Here is a 22505-nt window from a genome sequence, read left to right as displayed (position 1 = left end):
GCTGTATTATTGTATTATGTATGGAGAATTGTGTTGCTAATTGTTACTTGTGCACTGTTTATAAGTTGGTTACTGTATTGTAATGTAATGTTCTGTGTACCCTTTACTGTATGTACGGCGCTGCGGAAGTCCTGTGGCGCCCTATAAATAAAATTTAATAACAATAATAATAATTATATGAACAATAATAGTGCTTTAGTTAATTTTATGATGCATAGTAGTGTTCTAGTTCACTTTATGCCCCATAATAGAGTTGTGCGCTGACCCCATGTTTTGGTTTTGGATCTGTATCTCCTCTGGTTTGGATCTGGATTGGTTTTGCCAAAACCGCCTTTCCGTGTTTTGTTTTTTGGTTTTGGGTCTGTATTTAAAAAAAATAATCATATAAACAGCTAAAATCACATAAAATGGGCCTGTTTTTGTTCCTACAGTATTATTAACCTCAATATCATTTATATCCACTCATTTCCAGTCAATTTTGACCACCTCACAGCTCACAATATTGTTTTCATCCAGTTTAGGTCCAGAACTTGCACCAAGCTAGCTGGCTGACTAAGCTATGCGGCAGCAGTGGGCGGCACAAACACATGGCAGTTCAACTTCCAACATGGCACATCAAGAAACAAATGGTTTTTATTATTCAAGAGGCCTGAGGGAGTTTGAGTATGCCTGTAGATGAAGGCAGGGACAGGAAGGGTTGATTGTTAGTAAATTTAATTTCATTTTTTGATTCCGAAGTAAATTTATGAGAGAGAATGGGAGGGGAGGCATTTACAAAACAATATTTTACTCATTCACATCAGTCCTTGCCCCAGAAGAATCCTTGAGCACCATGCCTGCTGCTGGGAGTGGATTGTCATCCCAGAAGGGGACCAGGAAAACTTCTAGTAGTGCTTTCCAAAACAAGACTGGTAAATAATCCTTTGCAAAGATTCCACTTGAAAAGCATTTCCCAACCTGTCCAGGGACATTAAAAAAAACATAGTTAATGGCCTCCAAACTGCTGTTGTACCCACTGTCCACCAACACAGATATTTGGACAAGCAGAACAGAGCAAATTAAAGATTTTAGATTTAAGGTCTTACGATGTGTCTTTCTTGAGAAACCTGTGCCTTCTTCTGCTGCTAGGAGTGGATTTTCATCCCAGAAGGGCCCAGGAAGAGTGCTTTCCAAAACAATTGACTGTTAATCCTTTTCAAAGATTCCACTTGAAACTTTTTCCCAACATTTACAGGGACATTAAAAAACATTGTTACTTAGTGGCCTTCAAACTGCCATTGTACCCACTGTCCACTTAACCAGCACAGATATGTAGACAAGCGGAACAGAGCAAATGCAAGATTTCAGATTTAAGGTGTAAGTCTTACGTTGTGTCTTTCTTGAGAATCCTTGAGCACCATGCCTGCTGCTGGGAGTGGATTTTCATCCCAAAAGGGATGAAGACGTTGTTTCTTTCTTCCCAATGGACACAGATCTGAAGAGCTCAAGTTGCACATGATGCTGCGATGGCTTATCCTTCAGTTTCTCCAGCAAGTACATCTGCTGAGAAAAACTAAACTTTCAAAACACCCACTGGTGATGCAGTTGAGTCAACACAACCAAGTTTTGACATCTGATCAGGTTAGACTCAGAATTGCCTACAATAAATGACACCTCTACCGTGACTCCATCTGATACGGTCACCATTCAAAGAATGGTTGAGGAATATTTAAAACATTTTAATGATAGCATCCAAATAGACATGTCAGACAGTCCGTTTGACTACTGGCAGGAAAAAAAGGTCATTTGAAGGCCCTTGCACAAACTGGTTTTGCTTTACTTGAGCTGCCCACCCAACCCCTTCAGCACAGCCGGGAACCTTGTCAGTGATCGGCCTGAGACCACTTCCCCAAAATGTGGAAAAGATGATGTCCATCAAAATGAACTACAAATTCTACGAGAAAGACCTTTACCGTCAATTACGTGCAAAACTTACACAGGCACCTGTAATGGTGGATTCCAGCGGGGACAAATTAATATTGTGTGAATAAGATGATGTATACATCACCCCTGATTCTACCAGCACCCAAGCCTATATCGTCATCCCATCCTGTGTTGTGTATAAATTACAGCTGTGCTCCCTGTTTGGGGATTCATTGTCCACTTTAGTGGATGTGAGCTCCATTTTAGTCCATATTACCTCAACCCCTACACATCTTCTGACCTGGGCTATAGGAGGAGCAGCTGCACTCTGGAATACAATTGCATGGAGTTGCCCCTCTGACTCGCTGAAATTCAGGTAGAGGGGCCATGGGAAGGGAGTAGGGACACTATAATCAGATAACGCAGTTTTAGCTGCTTTATTCCATTTTTGTAACCATATCCTCTATTTTCACCTTTTGAAAATATGTTTATGTGAATCTCAGCTGAGGTGTTTGTGATGTCATTATGTTTAATATATAATGCAAGTTATTTAGCACTTTTTGTGGTCTTGTAGTCACCGTGTAGACTAATCATTTATTCATGATTGAGGAAAGAAGTGAAAAGTTGTATTTTTTTATTGCTAACTTTGTTATTAAATTTTAAACTTGTGAAGTTTTCACTTACAGTGTCACAAGATTTTTTTATGAATAAGAAAAGAATAACACACTGCGCTACACAATTTTTTTATGAATACACTGCGTTTTCCACTAACAGTGTCAATATTTTTATGAATACACCCCTGCAGCCCCTGGATGGACACAGCAACCCCTGGATGGACACAGCAGCCTCTTGATAAACGACACAGGCAGCCCCCCTGCGCAGCTATGTTGCTGAAAAATGTGGCTAAAGCGCACATACACAAAGAAAAAAAAACACTTAATATATTTTTTTTTGCACTTGGGGGGAGAGCACCTCTGAATGAGGCAGCAACTCCTTGATAAATGAAACAGGCAGCACCCCTGCACAGTTATGTTGCTGATAAGTGTGGCTAACACACACACAGAAAAAAAAACACTTAATATATATTTTTTTTCACTTGGTGGGAAGAGCACCCCTGAATGAGGCAGCAGCCCCTTGATAAATGACACAGGCAGCACCCCTGCACAGTTATGTTGCTGATAAGTGTGGCTAACACACACACAGAAAAAAAACACTTAATATATATTTTTTTGCACTTCAGGGGGAGAGCACCCCTGAATGAGGCAGCAGCCCCTTGATAAATGACACAGGCAGCACCCCTGCACAGCGACATTGCTGATAAATGTGGCTAACGTGCACATACACACACATAAAAAAACACTTTATTAATTTGGGCGGGGGGCACTTGGGGGAGAGAGCACCCCTGAACGATGCAGCAGCCCCTTGATAAATGACACAGGCAGCAACCCTGCACAGTTATGTTGCTGATAAGTGTGGCTAACGCACACACTCACACAGAGTAAAAAAAACTTGTATTAATTTTTTTAACAAAGGGGGGGAAAGCACCCCTGAATGAGGCAGCAGCCCCTCGATAAGCGACACAGGCAGCACCCCTGCACAGCTACGTTGCTGATAAGTGTGACTAACGCGTGCATACACACACAGAAAAATAACACTTTTATTAATTTGGGCGGGAGGCACTTGATAAATGACACAGGCAGCATGCCTCCGCAGCTACGCTGCTGATAAGTGTGGCTAACACGCACACACACACAGAAAAAAAAACGTAATATATTTTTTTTAGCACTTGGGGGGAAACACCCCTGAACGAGTCAGCAGCCCCTTGATAAATGACAAAGGCAGCATGCCTCCGCGACTACGTTGCTGATAAGTGTGGCTAACACGTGCACACACACAGAAAAAAAAACGTAATATATTTTTTTTAGCACTTGGGGGGAGAGCACCCCTGAACGAGGCAGCAGCCCCATGCACAGCTATGTTGCTGATAAGTGTGGCTAACACGCACACTCACACAGAGTAAAAAAAAACTTCTATTAATTTTTTTAATACACTGGGGGGGGGAGAGCACATATGAACGAGGCAGTAGCCCCTTGATAAACGACACAGGCAGCATGCTTGGCGCAGCTACATTGTTGATAAGTGCGGTTAAAGCATGCACACAGAAAAAAAAACACTTTTTATTTTTTTCACACTGGGGGTGAAGAGCACCCCTGATGAACAGGGCACCCCCTGAACAACACAGCAGCACCCCTTATGGACTGCAGTGACACAATAGCCACTGAAGCCCCCCTCTTCTGTCTGCAGCACAGCTCCTATAGACAACAACACAGTCCTTATGGACAACAGCACAGCACAGCCCAACCAGCCCCTATGGACAACAACAGCAGCCAGCCCCTATGACAACAGCAGCCAGCCCCTATGCACAGCAACAGCACAACCACTATGGACAACAACAGCGCACAGCACAGCTTCCTCTTCACTCTCCACAGCCGGAATAAAAATGACGGTGAGCGCGGGAACCTTTATACAATATAAAAACTCACGTGAATCCGACAGCGGGATAATGATGTTTTGCCTCATATCTCGCCTCAGATCTGTAAGTTCGGGTGGGTTCGGTTCTCAGAGAACAGAAACCTCTCATCTCTAATAATAGTGCTGTAGTTCACATTATGGGGCATATTTATTAACATTATTTTGACTAAAATAATGTGAAAACGGGTGTTTACACAACCTTTTCACATTATTTTAGTATCACATGAATTTACTAAAGGGCAAATGGAGTAGAATTCACAAAATTCTACTCCAAAACCTAATTATTACATATTTTTAGTAAGCAGATCGCATTTCCCATACTTGTAATGGAAAATGTGATCTGCTCAGATTCACTAAAAATATATTGTGAAAAAATACAGATGGAATTCCTGTGATAATAACACCACCTGGAGATGGCATTATCCAGGACTCCTGCTGTGCTCTAACAGGCAGAGCAGAGTCGGGAGCTGGGTCCCAGTGATCAGCTGTTTGCAGTGTCGGACTGGGGCATGAATGGCCCACCTGGGGAATGCAGTGATAGGGGCCCATACTTAGGGGTGTGGTGAAACTCCAGAGGGGGCCTGGCCAGCCAACACAGTAAATACTGCTAGTGCATGCAAAATAATGTACTAAATTAATAACAGATATACATTGTAGAAAAAACTCTATAGTCTTGTGCAGTATAATGTAACATATGTATAATGTATAATTCAAGTGCACAGTCTGGAACCTGATCCCTAGAGGAGGGGTGGGCCCTTGGGCAGTGGGGCACAGCGTGGTATTCCCCTGTACCCCTGTGGGCCAGTCCGACCCTGGCTGTGTGGTCAAAATAGACACAAGCTGATCATTGCAAAAAAAAAAAATTGTTAAAAAAACCCCTTACCTGCATCTAGGGACTGGTGATCGGTGCTCCGGTGATGTCCTCTGGGGCTCCAGTCAGCTGGTCTCCAGGCTCATGCACTGTGATCCTGGTCAGCTGCTGCATAGGGTGGGGGAGGCGGTCGAGAGGGGAGGTTGCGGTAGCCGGTGGCGGTACATGCACAGACACATTCTCTACAGGGAGAAGTATCCGGACGGGATTCGCAGGGACAGAGCTTTATCCGCAAGCTCTGTCCCTGCATGCAGATGTTAGTACAGCCATGTGATTTTTCCTAAATTCGCAATGCGAATTTAGTCGGAAATATCACACTACAACCACATTTAAATGCGGATTGTAGTAAATAGGGGCCTATATATCACACAGTGCCCCAGGTCATATTATGCTTCATTGAAATAAACCCAGTTCACAGTTGTAGTGTTGTCAATTCACATTATGCCACACAGTGCCCCCAGAATATGTTATGCTGCATTGAAGTACCCCAGTTCACCTTATGCCACATTGTACTGCTCTCCAGTTCATATTATCCCATATTACAGTGCCCCTAGTTCCGATTATGCCACATTACAGTGCCCCCCCAGTATATTATAACATCCACTATATACACCCCTTTCAAGTATAACATTCACTTCCTCTGCTTACCATTTTTACATCATCTACACACACACCTCACTGAAAATGGAATGTCACCCCATTAGCCAGCCTTATCCTAATTACATACATCTCTGACAGAGCGCTCGCTCTGAATCAGGGCCGTCCCTCCTAGTTTTTGGAGCAGCCTCCTGGCCGCTCACATAGCTGTGGGTGACCACCCACAGCTATAGCTAGCGGCCAAAATGATGGTTTGCAGTGAGACCCTTGCGGTAGGGTCTCGCTGCCGCAAGCCCTGGAGTACTTTTGGCTCTATCAGAGTCAAAAGCACTCCCACTGACATCACTAGTGATGTCAGTGGGGCCGGCCCCAGACGGTAGGCATTCCCATGGGAATGCCTCCGCCTGGGCAGCCACGCCCCCGGCACGCCCACCAAAGGGGGCATGCTGTCAATCACCATCTACAGCACGCCCCCTTTGGTGCGAGACCCATAACGACGGCTTGGTCGTCGTTATTCGGGTCTCGCGCATGCGCACGACGGAGCCGCCTCCGTCGCGCGCATGCGCACTTGGGCAACATCGACCCGCTTGCGAGAGGGTCTGAATCAGACCCTATATGCCTTTCACCTCTTATTTTATCTCACAATATTTGCCAACGGTGATGCTTCAAATACTCCTTCCATATTGGTAGCTTTGGAATCTTACATAGCAGACCCACGTCTGCAGCGCCTTCAGGGCTCAAAAACTTGCAGCTTACACTGAGTGTAAAGACAGAGAAGGATGTGGTGGGACCAATCAACCTGAGGGGCATACATCTTAATGCAGGAAAATCCAGAGATCTTCTTAATTTCAGCACACTGGGGCTGATTTATCCAAGAACGTAACTTCAACAGAGTACGCAGATCGGCCGATGGACCATACTATGCATGCGTATGCACCACAGCGTGCGTGAGTTAGCATTGTGATCGCACTGCAATCACCTACACAGATTCAAAGGCATCGCAGATCAAGGAACGGGACGTCAGCATTCGGGGGTGGTGACGAGGGAGTGGTAGGAGAAATGCAGGCGTGCCTGTCCGTTTGAACGCCGTTGCATGGGCGTGCATAAATTAGCCACTGCGCCGGCATAAATTAGCCACTGCGCCAGGCATACGCAGCTTGACTACTCACTGCATGCGACAAGGTTAGCAATTTCTGAGTAAGGTCAGACCTGTTGTAATTGTGCATGAGGAGCCAATGTCACTCGATGTTCCTAATGTATAAGCAGCACTACAAGGTATTACGGATGTGCAAAAGCAGTAGCGGGCGTCTCTATGCTTTGCGATTGCAAACATTAGCATATTTTCACAGCAGGTCTGCGTGCATATTCACAGCTGCGATCGCAATAGCGATCCGTAGTGAATCAGGCTCACTCTACCTTTCTGGGACACGCCTAATCTTGGAGCTCAATCCCACCCCCCAGCTCACTATTATTTTGATCACAGTTGGGAAAGTGTAGTGCTTTAAATGACCCTGTCAGAACTGGTTATAATAAGCGCTGTATCAGAGTTTGCTGAAATATGATTAGGGAGCAGTTGCATGCTTGTTCAAAATGGTAATGTCTACTTCTATACATAGCTTTAATGGAATTGGTAGGAAATGTGCACAAAGAAGGATGACGTCTTTACAATAAGGAGTTTCTTCTATACCAGACCACTGATTTTGTGTCCATTGTATAGATAAGTAACATTGCTATTTACTTCTGCCGTAGGGAGATTGTAGTATAGTCACCACACCCTTATATGCCCGCCCTTCTCAGGCAGCCAGATAAAAGTTACTCCTCATTCTAAGAGAAATAATATTTGGCAGACTATGGGGCATATTCAATTTTGAGCAAAAAGTGAGTTGCCTGACTTTTCGCCGTCATCTGAGGTTTTCCAGTCGAAAAGTTATTGCGCTCGTCCCTGCTTATCCCCGTATTCAATTCCAAAACAGCAAAAACGGGACCCAGCGAAAACGAGATAGGAGAAAAGTCCTGTCATTTTTGGGGAAATCAGCCTGACACTCCCCAAAAGATGTTCTGACATGGGGGTTCATTATGGGTACCCCCGAATAGCCCTGCAAAAGGAATTTGAGGTCTTTGAATGGTCTCAATAGGTGCTATTTAGCATCTTTGGGACAGTGGTGAAGAATAGCATTTAGCTAAAAAAAAAATTTGGAAAATAACTAGTCCCATCAAATTTGGGGTACATGAAAGTGGGTGCCAGCATATTTTAAAGTGGCTAAAGTGAACTTGTAAAAATCGTAAAAAATCCACCTGCCGCAAGCACCTGCAATCAAAAAAACACCTGTGGCATACTTGGGGATCCCCCCACCCCCGAGTCTATTTCGCTAGTCTAAAAGTTTGTCCCCCGACTTCTTTTTTTTTCACCCCCAAAATGAAAGTATCTTTTTTGGGATGTCCTGTGGTACTTTTTAAAACATTTTTTACACAGAATAACTTTGGGGGATTGTCCAAAGGGTGCAGGGTGATTTTTGTAAGTCTGCACCCCCAAAACCCCAATTCTGCACTTGTTCTCGCCACCTTTTCATAGGTGATACTTTATCGCAGGGTCTGATACATTTACTTTTCGCATAAGTGAAATCGGTGAAAATGACGTCATCGGCAAAAAAGTTTCGCCAATAATGGCTTTTTGCAGCCTAATTGAATATGGCCCTATGTGAGCATAAGAAAAATTATCCTGTGCAACTTTTTAGAAACAGTTCAAATTTGTGGCCATATCAGTGCAATGGCACCGAACAAGCTGCTCAGACAGAAGTGAAGGAGCAATGCAGAAGGAGAGTAGTCTGGAAACATTCTGGGGCCTATTCGTCAACACTAAAATAACGTTTTTAAGGACATTTTCCTTAATTAACGTTATTTTAGTATTCATGAACACACTTAGCACAGGAGATATCACTGATATCTCCTTGCTAAGTCCCCCTGCGTTAATTTCCACACTCCCCATACATTAGTATGGGGGTATGAAAATTATGGTATTCATCAAATTCCGAAAATAATGTACTTTCGGAATTTGATGGAGGTACTATCCGCCACTGTGTGAGGTGGCGAATAGTAGGTGAGACTTACCTGCTTCCAGCTGGACAGGTCCTCCGCAGCTCCCTCTGGCGCTCTGTTCCCTCCTCTGGCTCCGGTGGTTGCTCGGACAACTGTGTTCTCCCAGCAGAACACAGTAAAGTTTAGAAAAAAAAAACTTTTTTTTTTCTATACTGTACTGTGGTCTGCTGGGAGACCAAATGTCAGACCAGCAAGACGGAGCGGGCAGGTAAGTGCGAGACGGGGATGAGGTGAGCGGGGGGGAGGAGGGAGGGGGGGTTGGGGGGCACACAAAATTACCGCAGCTGTAAGTAGTGCTGCGCATGCGCTAGGTTTACGAATGTAGCAGCGCATGCGCAGCACAGATTCCAGCTGCGGTAAGTTAGATTAGAGACGGAAAAGTATCTATTTCATGAAAAGCTGTCATCGCAAAAATTACAGCTTTTCGGAATAGATAGTTATGGGGAGGAGGAATGATGAATTCCACCTGTATTTAGGTGAACTCCATGCGAGTTCTAAACCTAATTACCTCGATCAAATTTTAAGGTATGATGAATAGGCCCCTTCTTTGTGGTGTTTTTTTTGGGGGTTTGTATATTTCTAAAGTCCAGTTATCGGGTGAGAAGCAACATAATCCTCCATAGTTTAATAGCCCAACTTGATCATATTCCTGTCAATTAGTCCTGCCTGTCAAAATCAATTAATTTACTTACTCTTTCAGCAATCACGCCTAGTAATTTTCTAGGTTGAGTTGCCGTCAGTTTTTCAGTTTTTCGGTGATTTTATGACTGACGCTTGATAAATCAGAGGTTTCTATTCTAAAACATTGATAAAACATTGATAGTGCACCAACATTATATTCTATCCAAAATCTTATGTTTTGTGGCGGTTTTGGGCTTAGTAAATTGCTGGGTTGCAAATCCACCGGAAAACCATACCCACCACACATATAGCTAATAATATATTTTCCCTGCAATCTGTGGAATTCACTAGTTTCATTTTAATTACAGTCTTAAAGTTATCAAGTTGTTAAGTTCTACATTACCAATATGTCCACAGGGTTGGGTACGGGATGACGGCGCTCAGGATCCCACTGCTGATGATCCAGACGCCGGTATCCCGAATGGGTTAAAATACAGACAGCGACCGGTAAGTACCCTAATCCTACCCCTCCCTCCCCCCTCCACAGCCTAACCCTAGCCCCCCCCTCCTGGTGCCTAACCCTAACCCTCCCCCTAACACCAATACTTACCATCGGAATGCTGGTGCTGGGATTCTGACTGGTGTCGGGATTGCGGCGCAGGCATCCCGCCGGCTAGGAAGCCAACTACTTCCCTGTCCTCATGCATCCACTGACTTTTATTTCTAATATTTGGATTCACCATTTGCAATCAGTTGTTGTACAGTGGACCATGGCTCTCATTTATCAAGTTCCCAGTGAGTCAGGTGCCATCTAAGTGTCATCACTGAACCAAGTGACTACCCAAAGCATCTTTGGAATCACATGCTTCCCCAACCTTCACAACTCATCCAGCTACGTACCCCCTGCATACTATCATAGTCCCGGGTAATCCCCACATGCCATCACTTGGATAAGTAATATACATCCAGTACATTCATTCCCTTATGATTGATCTTTAGCTGCAGCTCCCTCATGAAGTCTCTGCATAAGACATCCAGTGAAGCATTGTGTCCCCTTATCACTCTATATTACATTACTGACAGTAATTTACTTTAGCCTGTTAGTCCATCCTTAGTGAATGATTACAAGGCTGATGGTGCTATATTCACACGGCAGTGGAAGTGAGGTTAAGCCTTTTGCATGAAGCACAAAGCTTAACACTCATAACATAGGCAAACGCAGGGGGGGTTTCCGGTTGCCTAGAAACCCCCCTTTCCAGCCCACACCATGACCACAATAGAGATAATAATATAACAGAATGTTACTAATGCTACATGATCTTCGCAATATCACAAGTGAAATAATCAGCACCACCTGTGGATCGTTTAACATGTGCCAGCCTGTAATAAATATACCTGTGCACCAACTAGGAGATCTGGAAAACATGCACTGTTAGGGGTCCACTGCTTTAGGCCATCAATAGAGTAAATTATTAATACTGTATAATAATACACTATCCAGTTTGTAAGGAGACCAATATTTACATATATGTCCAGGGCAGTGCTAGGTTCTTCTGCTGCTCCCCCAGACTCCCGGACTTGCTCCCATGATCTGGAATGGTGCCCACACAACTTAAATAAAACACTCAGCTCAAACAAGATGGCCCTACTGCCGCATTTAATGGCTTATTGTGATTGCTGGCCCTGTATATGCCGGAATTGACACACAATACACTTTACATGATGTATATTAAGGCTGGATAAATGGAAAATATGCCCTTTTCATGGACTGACCACACTCGCTCTAAAATCAGGCATTTGGAAACACCCCCTCTAGAAATCCTGCATTTGCCTCTGCATAATTCATACCCAAGGCCTAGTGATGTTGCTATCTATCCAAGCAAAATGAGCTTTCATTTGATAGTATATTGATTTTATTTTAAGAGATTTTAAAACTTTTTTATGCAACCCCAGAAGTGATTCCCAAATGTAACTGGTTAATTCTTGTGTGTATGGAGATATCAATACTTTGTACCAGCAGTGGCGTATCTATAATGGGTGCAGTGTGTACGGGGCACACGGGCCCCCGGGTCTAGGGGGACCCCGCACACCCTGCACCCATATTATTTTAAACTTACCTGTCCGTGGTCCCACGGCGGGTGTCAGCGCTGCTCAGAACACCGGAAAATGGGCGCCCCGGCCATTTTCCCGGCATTCTGCGCATGCGGAGTAGACTCCAGGCACTTTCTAGTGCCCGGAGTCTACTAATGCTCCGGTGGCTGGCCAGTTGCGTCAGTCGGCTGCCGGCCTCCGGGAAGAGAGGAGGGGGCCACACACGGGCCCCCTCCTCTCTTAAGACGCCCCTGTGTACCAGAGTGGCGGCTCCTTACCTGTCTGGTCGGGGGTTCTGTTGTAATTAAACAATTATATACTTGTGCGCATACGCAGGACCTGGCCGGCTTCTAGGGACTCCATCAGCTTCCTCTGGGGCTTAGAGGCTTAAAGGGCCCACTTCCTCTGCACCCATCTCACACGGCATCAGTGCTGAATGGAGCAGTAAGCACAGGTGACAATTAATTGAATACAGAAAGGGACATGTCACAAAACTAGTTTATTCAAAACAGTCATCAAACTACCTGTCACGATCTAATGCATGCACTATACTGCCTCTTTCTATCATCCTGCCATCTCACATTGGATCACATGCAGAAGATTTGCCGTGCAGGACAAGGGAAGAAGAGAGCACCTAAGGTTGAGGATAACAGTAAGCAAGTGCCCACCAATGTAAATTGGGGGCACTGTGTGGCATAATGTAAATGCAAAGCTCTAGTTACACCCCTGAATTTTTGTTGTGGGTGAGGGCTTCATAAACTACGTACACTGTGCTCACGTCACTTACTACATTACTGCTGGGCCTGCTTTGGGTGTCTTCAAAGTATCCAATATGAGGTCTACTATTTTATCAAGTCCAAAGGGAATACAACATCAGACAGAAGCCTCTTCAATCAAACTCGCTAGTCTAGTACCTTTCTGTCTTAAAGAACCTCCATTATACTAAGCAGTCCAGCATCACTTCAATCAAGAAGGTAATTACTTATAATATATCTAATATTATAGCTGTCCACTATTCTCTTGGCTAAGCCTTCCACCTTTGATGAGATTTTACAGGTAATCTTAATTGTTTGAGATCAGAATACATGCAAATGTGTACAGTGTTTATCCAAAATAAAGCATTCATAATTTTGGCAATGATAAAGCCAACAACAAATAAGGATCACTGTTTATCAATAACATATATGCGTATTCTGGTTCAGGTGCCTGAACTTTTTTCAAATAAAGGCCATGGTATCATATCATGTCTATCTCAATCCTTAGCTGCACCGCAGAGGAGGAAGGTTCCTGCCAAAAGGCGACATCCACAAAATGATGATGATGACGATGATCTTGCTGGTGAGTACTAAACAAATAGAAGTGATAGTAAAGTACAATCAGAGCATGGTTCGCCAGCCATGTACAATACATCAATACTGTCACGTAACATTTCTGCCAATAACATTGTGCCATTTATCCCACTATCCATTCGGCAATGTAAACATGTCAAAGCCATAACAGTAAGCAAACCACTGACCGTTTTGATTTTGATTGTAGGACACTACAATTTTGATTGTAGGACACTGGTATGCAAACTTGGCACTAAAGGCACCTTTGTTAAGAAACCATACTAGAGAATCTTCCTGTGGGCGGGGCACCTAGCATGTCCGCATTTTACACGGGCTCTAGACTACAACTCTTTCTTTTGCAGGAATAACCCCTCATTGCTGATTGTAATACTAATGTATCAGGTAGGATTTTGGGCCTCATTCATACCCACTCGCAGGCGCCTGAGCTCTCACAAGCGGGTTGATGTTTGCCTCTGCGCGCACGCAGCGGCCGCACTGAGAAATTTTCTCGCTCCGGAGCTCACTACAAAAGGGGCGGCTGTCGATGGTGATCAACAGCTCGCCCCGTTTTGTAGGTGTGGCGGCGGGTGGTTTACAAACTGAGGCATTCCCATGCGAACGCCTACCGTTTGTGGGCTGCCCCACTGACATCACCAGTGATGTCAAGGGGAGAGCTTCCGGCTCTGTTAGAGCTGATTGGCTGGAGCACCATTTATCACACACAGTGAAATTTATCACTTATTTTGGTGATAAAACTCGTTAGTAAATGGGGGCCTAGGTCTGGAGACTCTTCTCTGCACTGTAGTTGAGCCTGCATAGATACAGGCGTGCCTGACTACCCTCCTCCATCTTTAAACTGGGAGGGACTGTGAAACTCTCCTTTTGTGAACAACCTACCTTCATTTCTTGTCCTCTCCAGTGATTCGTTTTTGTTCCTGAATGGAACTGTCCGCTTGTCACCCTTTCTACGATATTCAGCTGCTGCTTAGTCGCTGGTGTGCAGCGTATGTTTCTGTGCTCCCTGGGTGTTCCGTGTGCGTGGCTGTGGAGCTAGTTGACTGCCCTCGCTGCTGCTGTGCTGCCTGTCAAGTGCCTTCTACTGCTGGTGGGTCCTTCATCCTGGTGGCTCTGCTGACTGTTTCTGGTGTAGATGTGAGATGCCGCTCCCCTTTGCTGTGTGACTGCAGATCTCTCCTGATCATGTGGTGTAATTTAATATGTCTCTGTTAAGCTCCAGTGCTGCCTGGTCCTGTATTTCTGCATGGTTGCCATAGCTGGATCATAGTCACTTTCTCCCCAGTAACCCTCTCCTTCCTGTTGGTCCACATACCTGACCTCCACTGTCGGAGCTCTGAAGTGTTACCAGTGTCTCTCCCGTTTGCCCTCCCTTGGTATTCCCCATGTGCTTACCATTTTGCACACTTACCAAATCTCCATGATTGTCAGTGAGACTCCCTGAAATAGTAACAATCTCCCTGACTACCTATAAATATATAAACAGAGATAAACTACCTATCGGCAGATAATGTGTGCAACCATAAACATGTTATAACAACTTAACTATAAAATAAAGAGACAGACAAAGTATATGCGATAAAAACATATGGTCAGCTTTATTTATTTTTACAAAATAGTATGGTGGAATAAGAAAGAACGGCAAGTCATCTGACGTCCCACTTGACTTAAGCAAAGATGTGATGCACTCACTGAAAAGGGCCACTATCCCAATTCAAGTATCAGAGTGATATCACAACTTGCAAGGGCCGATATCCCTCTCTGGCAAGTTGGACGGTATCCAGCCCCCATCCCAATGCACTATTATTAGCCCACTCCGACGAGAGGTGCCGCTGACCCCAGTAGGGTAAAATCAGCCTAACCAGTGCATTGAAGGGGGGTGCACCGCCAATTACTGCAGCAAGGTGGACGCTTTATATAGACTGCCGTTCTTTCCCGCCACACATGCTCCCAATGGAACATGTATGCCACCATACCACCTAACAAACTAAACCTCTTAACACTAAACCTATACCTTCAAGAAATAAAAATAGCCCCTCCTCCGTGAGGTGAACCCCATCCCTACGAAAAAGATGGGCATCTCGTACCCTAATTAGAGGGTGACGCACCACCAAACCTCCCATTTGCAAAACTCTCTCGGACACCCATCTATTCACTCTCTTTCTGGCTTTTTCCAGTCCCAATAACTGTACCTACACCTCCAGGAAATAATGTCGGACCACACAATCACACAATCAGGCCACAGACTGAGCAACACACCCAAATCTCGTATAATAGCGTGCCGCAACTCGAGAGACGTCTGCTGGCACAAATCATTCCCGCCCAGGTGAATCACCAAGACTAAAGGAGAACCGAAATTCTCTGCTGCCGTCTGTAGACAGGGCAATAACGATCCCCAACGCATATCTCTGCGGCCTAACCACCTCACTCTATCCCAACAAGGGAAAACAGAAGCATCTGTTGCAAAGCGGGACTGCCCCGCCCAAAACATATAGGAATGACCGACAAACCAAATGGGCTTACAATCCTGGATGCCACCTGCAATACACAGAAAAATACATGAGATACTGTGACTAACAATATTGCAGAGGGAGATGGTGGGTGGGGTGGGAAGAGGGGGAAGGAAGGCTTGACCCGAGGTAAAAACCTACAAAGAACCTGCTGGATCTTTTTATTTTATGACTATCATATTCATAATTTTTATTATGTAGATAACCAATCATTGTCCAAAGCAGGGCAAAAAACAGGGCAAAATCCCCCAAGACCCCCACCTAAAAGGTGACGAGTTGGCCGAAGCACTCAAGCCTGAAACAAAGTACATCAAGACTCCACACGGACATATCTTCTGAAAGCGTCGGACTTCCACCGTCCCAGGGCCTGGATCTCCTGAGGAGAAGAACCTGAAGAAGCTGCAAAAGTCGCTGCGCCAATCCGAAAGGAATGAGTACCGAACTCCGATGTGGAAAGCCCGATGTGCCGTATGCAACGATAAAAAAACGACCGAAACTGAAATTTAGTTAGAGGGGAACCATCTAAATGCATGAGCCAAGCCCCTTCAAGCGCAGGGCGGTGAATGATATATTGGGACGCCAGGTGTAACAGACAAATACCCTCCATCGGAGAGGATTGCAAGGACACCCATCGACCCCTACCCAGCTGATCAGTTTTAAACCGTCGAATACGGCAAAGCATGGAGCCACGAAGGACAACGTGAGATCGCAGCAGCGGGGGAGGGGCATCGCAAAAGCGAGCTGGAAAAGTGACGCTTCAAAAGGGGATGAACATATGACTGGCAAACACTCAATTAATCGTAATAATAGGTCCGGACCAATGGGGCGCCGACGATCATCCGACGCCGGGCGTGCGCGCGACCAGCCTCTAAGAGCCTTTTGTATCAAAAAACCCTTAGTGACATCCCTCTTTCCTGCCAGTTGCAAGAAGAAGGAAATGCCGGCCAGCCTCTGGGCTACATAAGCCCGCGACCTGCCTTCACCAAACAGACTCCACACAAATTCTATCATGAGTGCACGCTTGGAAATACCTGCTGATCTCCGACTCTGCAAGAAGCATTCCCATTGGTGCCACGAGGCCTGATACGCAGTCAAGGTCCGAGGGGCCACGGACCGACGTGCGAGATCTTCCATGCCGGCTTGATAATCTGCCAACAATGAGATGGACATGATTCACCTCTTAAAGCTGCTGTGGGAGCCAAAGCCCTGAACCTCACCCAATCTTGCCTAGACAGTGCGTCAGCAATAGCGTTGTCAACCCCAGGGACGTGCCTAGCAGTAAAGCTAATATTCAGTTGCAACGCGCGCAGCACCATATAAGCTAGCAGTCGCAGCACCGGGAGGCACGAGGATCTTTGGTTGTTGATGGCCTGTACAACCCCCAAATTATCGCACCAGAACACCACTGACTGGTCGCGCAAGCGCCAACCCCAGAGTTCAAGTGATACAATGATGGGAAAGAGTTCCAGGAAAAGTAGGTTTGAGGTCAGTCCCAACTAGGGGTGAGCGGGTTCGGATTTCTGAAATCCGAACCCCCCCGAGCCCCCCCGATCCGATGCCGATCCGAGTCAGGCTCGACTTTTCCCGCCTGACTCGGATCTGAAATCGAGGCAAAATGTCATCATCTCGCCTTCCGGGTCTCGCGGGTTTTGGATCCTATATAACTCGGCAGTGGACAGTGAAGAGGGAGGGTGGGAGTTAGGGCTGGCTGGGCTGTGTAGTGTAGTGCAGAGTAGTGTTGTGCTGTGCTGTGCTGCTGTTGTCCATAGGGGCTGTGTCCACTACTTCAAAGTCCATAGGGGCTGGCTGTGTTGTGCTGCTGTTGTTAATAGTGGCTGTGTCCACTACTTCAAAGTCCATAGGGGCTGGCTGGACTGTGTTGTGCAGTCAGTTCTCCATAGGGGCTGTGTCCACTCCAAAGTCCTGTGCAGTGTCCCAGTCCTAAAGGGGTGCTGTAGTGTTGTCCAGGGGGTGCTCTGTCCATCAGGGGTGCTCCCCCAAGTGCTAAAAAAATAATATTTTTTCTGTGTTTGTGAATTGTGTGCGCAGTAGCCGCACGTGCATCAACAAAGTAGTGCCAAGCATGCGCCTGTGTCATAAGTAAAGGGCCGGCTGTTTTGACCGTTAAAGGGTGCTGTAACCCCCAAAGTACACCCCAGTCCAAACCAAATAAAAAAATATTTTCTGTGTTTGTGAATTGTGTGCGCAGTAGCCGCACGTGCAGCAACAAAGTAGTGCCAAACGTGCGCCTGTGTCATAAGTAAAGGGCCGGCTGGCTTGACCGTTAAAGAGTGCTGTAACCCCCAAAGTACACTCCAGTCCAAACCAAATAAAAAAATATTTTCTGTGTTTGTGAATTGTGTGCGCAGTAGCCGCACGTGCATCAACAAAGTAGTGCCAAGCGTGCGCCTGTGTCATAAGTAAAGGGCCGGCTGGCTTGACCGTTAAAGGGTGCTGTAACCCCCAAAGTACACTCCAAACCAAATAAAAAAATTTTTTTCTGTGTTTGTGAATTGGGTGCGCAGTAGCCACACGTACATCAACAAAGGAGCAGGGCCAAGCGTGCGCCTGTGTCCCATAAGTAAAGAGCCGGCTGGCTCATTTCTTAAAGGGTGGTGTAACCCACAAAGTGCACTACTCTCCAGCAAAAATATTTTCTGTGTTTGTGTGCGCCTTAGCCGCACGTATATATCAATATAACATAAATGGAGGACCAAACTTTCTCCGATAAAAATAAAATAGGGAAAGATCAAGAACCACTTCCTCCTAGTGCTGTTGCTGCTGCTGGGGGTTGTTCATCATCCCAGAGAGGAAGTAGGAACACCACTACTTTTACTAAACAACTGACCCTCCAACAGTCCCTAGCGATGAGGATGAAGTATGACAGCAGTCATCCTGAAGCAAAACGTATAACTGAGGCCTTGACTGCTATGTTGGTGTTAGACGTGCGTCCGGTATCCGCCATTAGTGCAGTGGGATTTAGACAATTGATGGAGGTAGTGTGTCCCCAGTTCCAAATCCCGTCTAGATTCCACCTGCATCCTCAAAGCAGCAGCGACAAGCGTGCGTCTGTCTGTTAAAGGGTGGTGACACCCTCAAAGTGTGCTCTACAAACAATAAAAATATTCTTCTTTTTTTTTCTGTCTTTGTGAATTGTGTGGGCTGTAGCCGCACCTGCATTCTTAAAGCAGCAGTGACAAGCGTGCGTCTGTCTGTTAAAGGGTGGTGTAACCCTCAAAGTGCGCTCTACAAACAATAAAAAAATTCTTCTTTTTTTTCTGTCTTTGTGAATTGTGTGGGCTGTAGCCGCACTTGCATCCTCAAAGCAGCAGCGACAAGCGTGCGTCTGTCTGTTAAAGGGTGGTGTAACCCTCAAAGTGTGCTCCACAAACAATAAAAATATTCTTCTTTTTTTTTCTGTCTTTGTGAAATGTGTGGGCTGTAGCCGCACCTGCATCCTTAAAGCAGCAGCGACAAGCGTGCGTCTGTCTGTTAAAGGATTACATCGGTGACAACATCCAAGTAGGCATGTCAGACAGTCCGTACCTGTACTGGCAGGAAAAAGAAGCAATTTGGAGGTCCCTGTACAAACTGGCTCTATTTTACCTGAGTTGCCCCCCCTCCAGTGTGTACTCCGAAAGAGTGTTTAGTGCAGCCGGGAACCTTGTCAGCGAAAGGCGTAGGAGGTTGCTTCCACAAAATGTGGAGAAGATGATGTTCATAAAATGAATTATCAACTCTTCCAGGGAGACCAGCCTCCTGAACGTACAGAGGGACCTGTGGTTGTGGATTCCAGCGGGGACGAATTAATACTCTGTGAGGATGAGGATGTACACAACACTGAAGAGGGTGAGGAATCGGTGGATGAGGACGACATCTTGCCTCTGTAGAGCCAGTTTGTGCAGGGACAGATTATTTGCCAGCTTGTTTTGTGGGGGCCCAAACGAACCAATCATTTCAGCCACAGTCTTGTGGCAGACCCTGGCGCTGAAATGTTTGATTTGTTAAAGTGTGCATGTCCTGTTTATACAACATAAGGGTGGGTGGGAGGGCCCAAGGACAATTCCATCTTGCACCTCTTTTTTTTCTTTGCATTATGTACTGTTTGGGGCCTAGTTTTTCAAACTGCCATCCTGTCTGCCACTGCAGTGTCACTCCTAAATGGACCACGTGTTTGTGCCACCCACTCGTATCTCTTAGCATAGTCATCCAGCTACCTCGGTGCAACCTTTTGGATATAAAAACATTATTGTGAGGTGTGAGGTGTTCAGAATAGACTGGAAATGAGTGGAAATTAAGGTTATTGAGGTTAATAATAGCATAGGAGCAGAAAAACACACAAATTCTGTGATTTTAGCTGTTTTTATGCTTTTTTTAAAAAAAAAATACAGATCCAAAACACAAAACCCAGAACCCAAAACACGGAAGGGTGGTTTTGGCAAAACCAATCCAGATCCAAAACACGAAGAAAGATCCAGATCCAAAACCAAAACACAAAACACGAAAAGTGGCCGGTGCACACCCCTAGTCCCAACCTTACCCACTCCTCTGGCCATGTGGCGAAGCACCAAGATCCATCCAAGAAGGCCCCAAAACCCGAGGAACCCACAGCGTCTGTGAAGAGCTGCAGGCTACTGTTCATTTGCAGAACCGACGGCCAAATACGCACCCCACTGAACCCTGACAGGAAAACGTCCCAAACTGCGAGATCAAGTTTGTGCTCTGCGGACAAATGCAGGAAATGACGAGGTAAACGCAAAGTTCCTAAAGCACGCTGTAGCTTGCGACAGAAGACCCTCCCCATAGGGATAACCTTGCAAAGTTCAACAAACCAAGCAAAGATTGACCCTGTCTGAGAGTGACCTTCCCTGATGCTAGTGCAAGCAGTATGGCGTCCTGCAAATGACAAATTTTGTCCTGAGGCAGGCGACAACACCCAGCAATCATATCGATCTCAATACCTAAGAAGATTAAACAAGTGGAAGGACCTTCTGTCTTGTCATGTGCGATTGGGACTCCAAATTCCGTGAAGAGAGCTTGCAGCGAAAAAAGGAGGCGATCGCAACGATCAGAATTGGAAGGTCCCACACATAAAAAATCATCTAAGTAGTGAGCCAGACCCACCTCACCAGAGCCCGTGGTTACGCACCAATGGAGGAAGGAACTAAACCGCTCAAAGAAAGCACATGACGCTGAGCAACCCATCGGGAGACATTTGTCCAAATAATACCCGTCCGCCAACCTAAAACCCATGAAACGGAAAGAATCCGGATGCAAGGGTAACAGCCTGAATGCGGATTCGATATCCACTTTGGCTAAAAGCGAGCCCGTGCCAGAGGCGCAAACCAGCTCGAGAGCCGCGTCAAACGATTGATAATGCACGGAACATTCGACATCGGCAATGGCATCGTTGACCGACATTCCCGGGGGGTGGGACAGATGTTGTATAAGCCGGTAACTACCTGGGGCTTTCTTGGGAACCACTCCCACAGGGGAAAGAATCAGGCCCGTGACCGGAGGTAAGTCAAAGGGCCCAATCATGCGGCCTAGACTGACCTCCTTCATCACCTTGGCTCTGACTATTTGTGGCAAATCGTAGGCAGAACGGAGATTCCTGGGACATCTTGAACTTACTGCTCCCGAAACTGGAAGGCGGAACCCCTCTGAAAACCCTGAACGTAAAAATTCTGCATCATCACGTAATGGATACCAATTAAGCCACCTGGTCATGGCATCCAACCGAATCGGGGACATAGCTTTACTTAGAGGATCCCGAGGTAACCCGCTTAGGTGCGGGCCCAGAGCCAGCTGCTGAGGGACCCCCGCCGCTTCTGGGGCAATCTTTGCTGGGGTGGCCTGCGTTGCAACGGATGCAGAGGTGTCGAAAACGACACCGACCCCCCCATCGTGCAGTTGCCGTGGTTAAAGGCGAAACACTTTCCTTTCGCCTGATTATTACCAGTAGTCCTAGAGGGTAACGTGGTAGCGGATTGCACCTGACGAGCCTGGGACGATTCAGGCGTACCCCCCGCAGACTGAGAAATCTCCATCCAACCTTCTACATCTTTACAACCCAGCTCGAGATTAACTACCCTGTCCTGTTTCCTGCGAAATTCCTCGTCATAGTGACGCCATGCCGCACCCCGAGACGACCGGAACAGACCGTGAATCAAGTGCAGGTATCGAATAACATTAAGGTATTCTGACGGTCTAGTTTTTAAATAGCAGGCAGAAAAGACACAAAAGCCCGACAACCAGTTAGTATAGGACTTATAAGCCTCCGCTCCTATGCCTCCTTTCTTTTTTGCTGTGGCGGACGCTTTTTTAGCTTTAGCCGTGAGGGTGAACATGTCCACATAGCGTCCGAGACGAATGCGCTTCCTAACACGCGTCCGCAAACCCCTTATGACTTCTGTATTTGCGCAGTGTACTACGTCGGCTGGACCGGCCCCACCCTCTACGCTAGTGCTACTGCCTGATGATCTGTCACTGGAATGATGACGTCTCCGTGAACGATGGCGTCGTGATCGCTTGTAACGCCTGCGCCTAGCCCTGCGGGAACTATCATCTGAAGACGACGTAGAACTGGAAGAGGAGCTAATAACAGATGAACTATCGCACTCACCAGCATGTACATCGACCACATTCCGGGAACCAGGATCCGCGATGACACCAACCCCGGGGGAACCCGAGGTGGCTGGGTTGAGTGTGCGCACCGTAGGTGCAGCCAAGGGAGCGTCCGCCCCGCTGTCAGCTGTAACAGAAGATACAGATGCGGAATCATCTGAAACATCACCCGCATCGGCTACTGGGGCAAATGAAACCGCGGAAACAGGTGATGCCGCGAGGGGGAGGCCGCACAAATTACCTAACTGCTGTATGATTGGACCTAACTGTGCCCGCACATTGTCCGACGCACACCCTGAGGCCGCAGACGTTCCT

The 22505-nt window shown here is 46.3% G+C and overlaps 1 long non-coding RNA gene across 1 annotated transcript; it reads right to left on the bottom strand.

Annotated features, from left to right (window-relative positions):
- Nucleotides 1-12866: 12866 nt before the first annotated feature.
- LOC148504023 (uncharacterized) lies at nucleotides 12867-14176 on the bottom strand. The gene is made up of 2 exons (XR_015869926.1): nucleotides 13936-14176; nucleotides 12867-13055 (listed from the first exon to the last, which is right to left on the bottom strand). It is a non-coding gene; the product is annotated as an uncharacterized LOC148504023 (long non-coding RNA).
- Nucleotides 14177-22505: the final 8329 nt, after the last annotated feature.

The sequence above is a fragment of the Taudactylus pleione genome, unplaced genomic scaffold (assembly GCF_031769625.1).
Source record: "Taudactylus pleione unplaced genomic scaffold, aTauple2 ptg000471l, whole genome shotgun sequence".
NCBI classification, from domain to species: Eukaryota; Metazoa; Chordata; class Amphibia; order Anura; family Myobatrachidae; genus Taudactylus; species Taudactylus pleione.
This window is presented reverse-complemented; position numbering and strand designations above follow the sequence as displayed.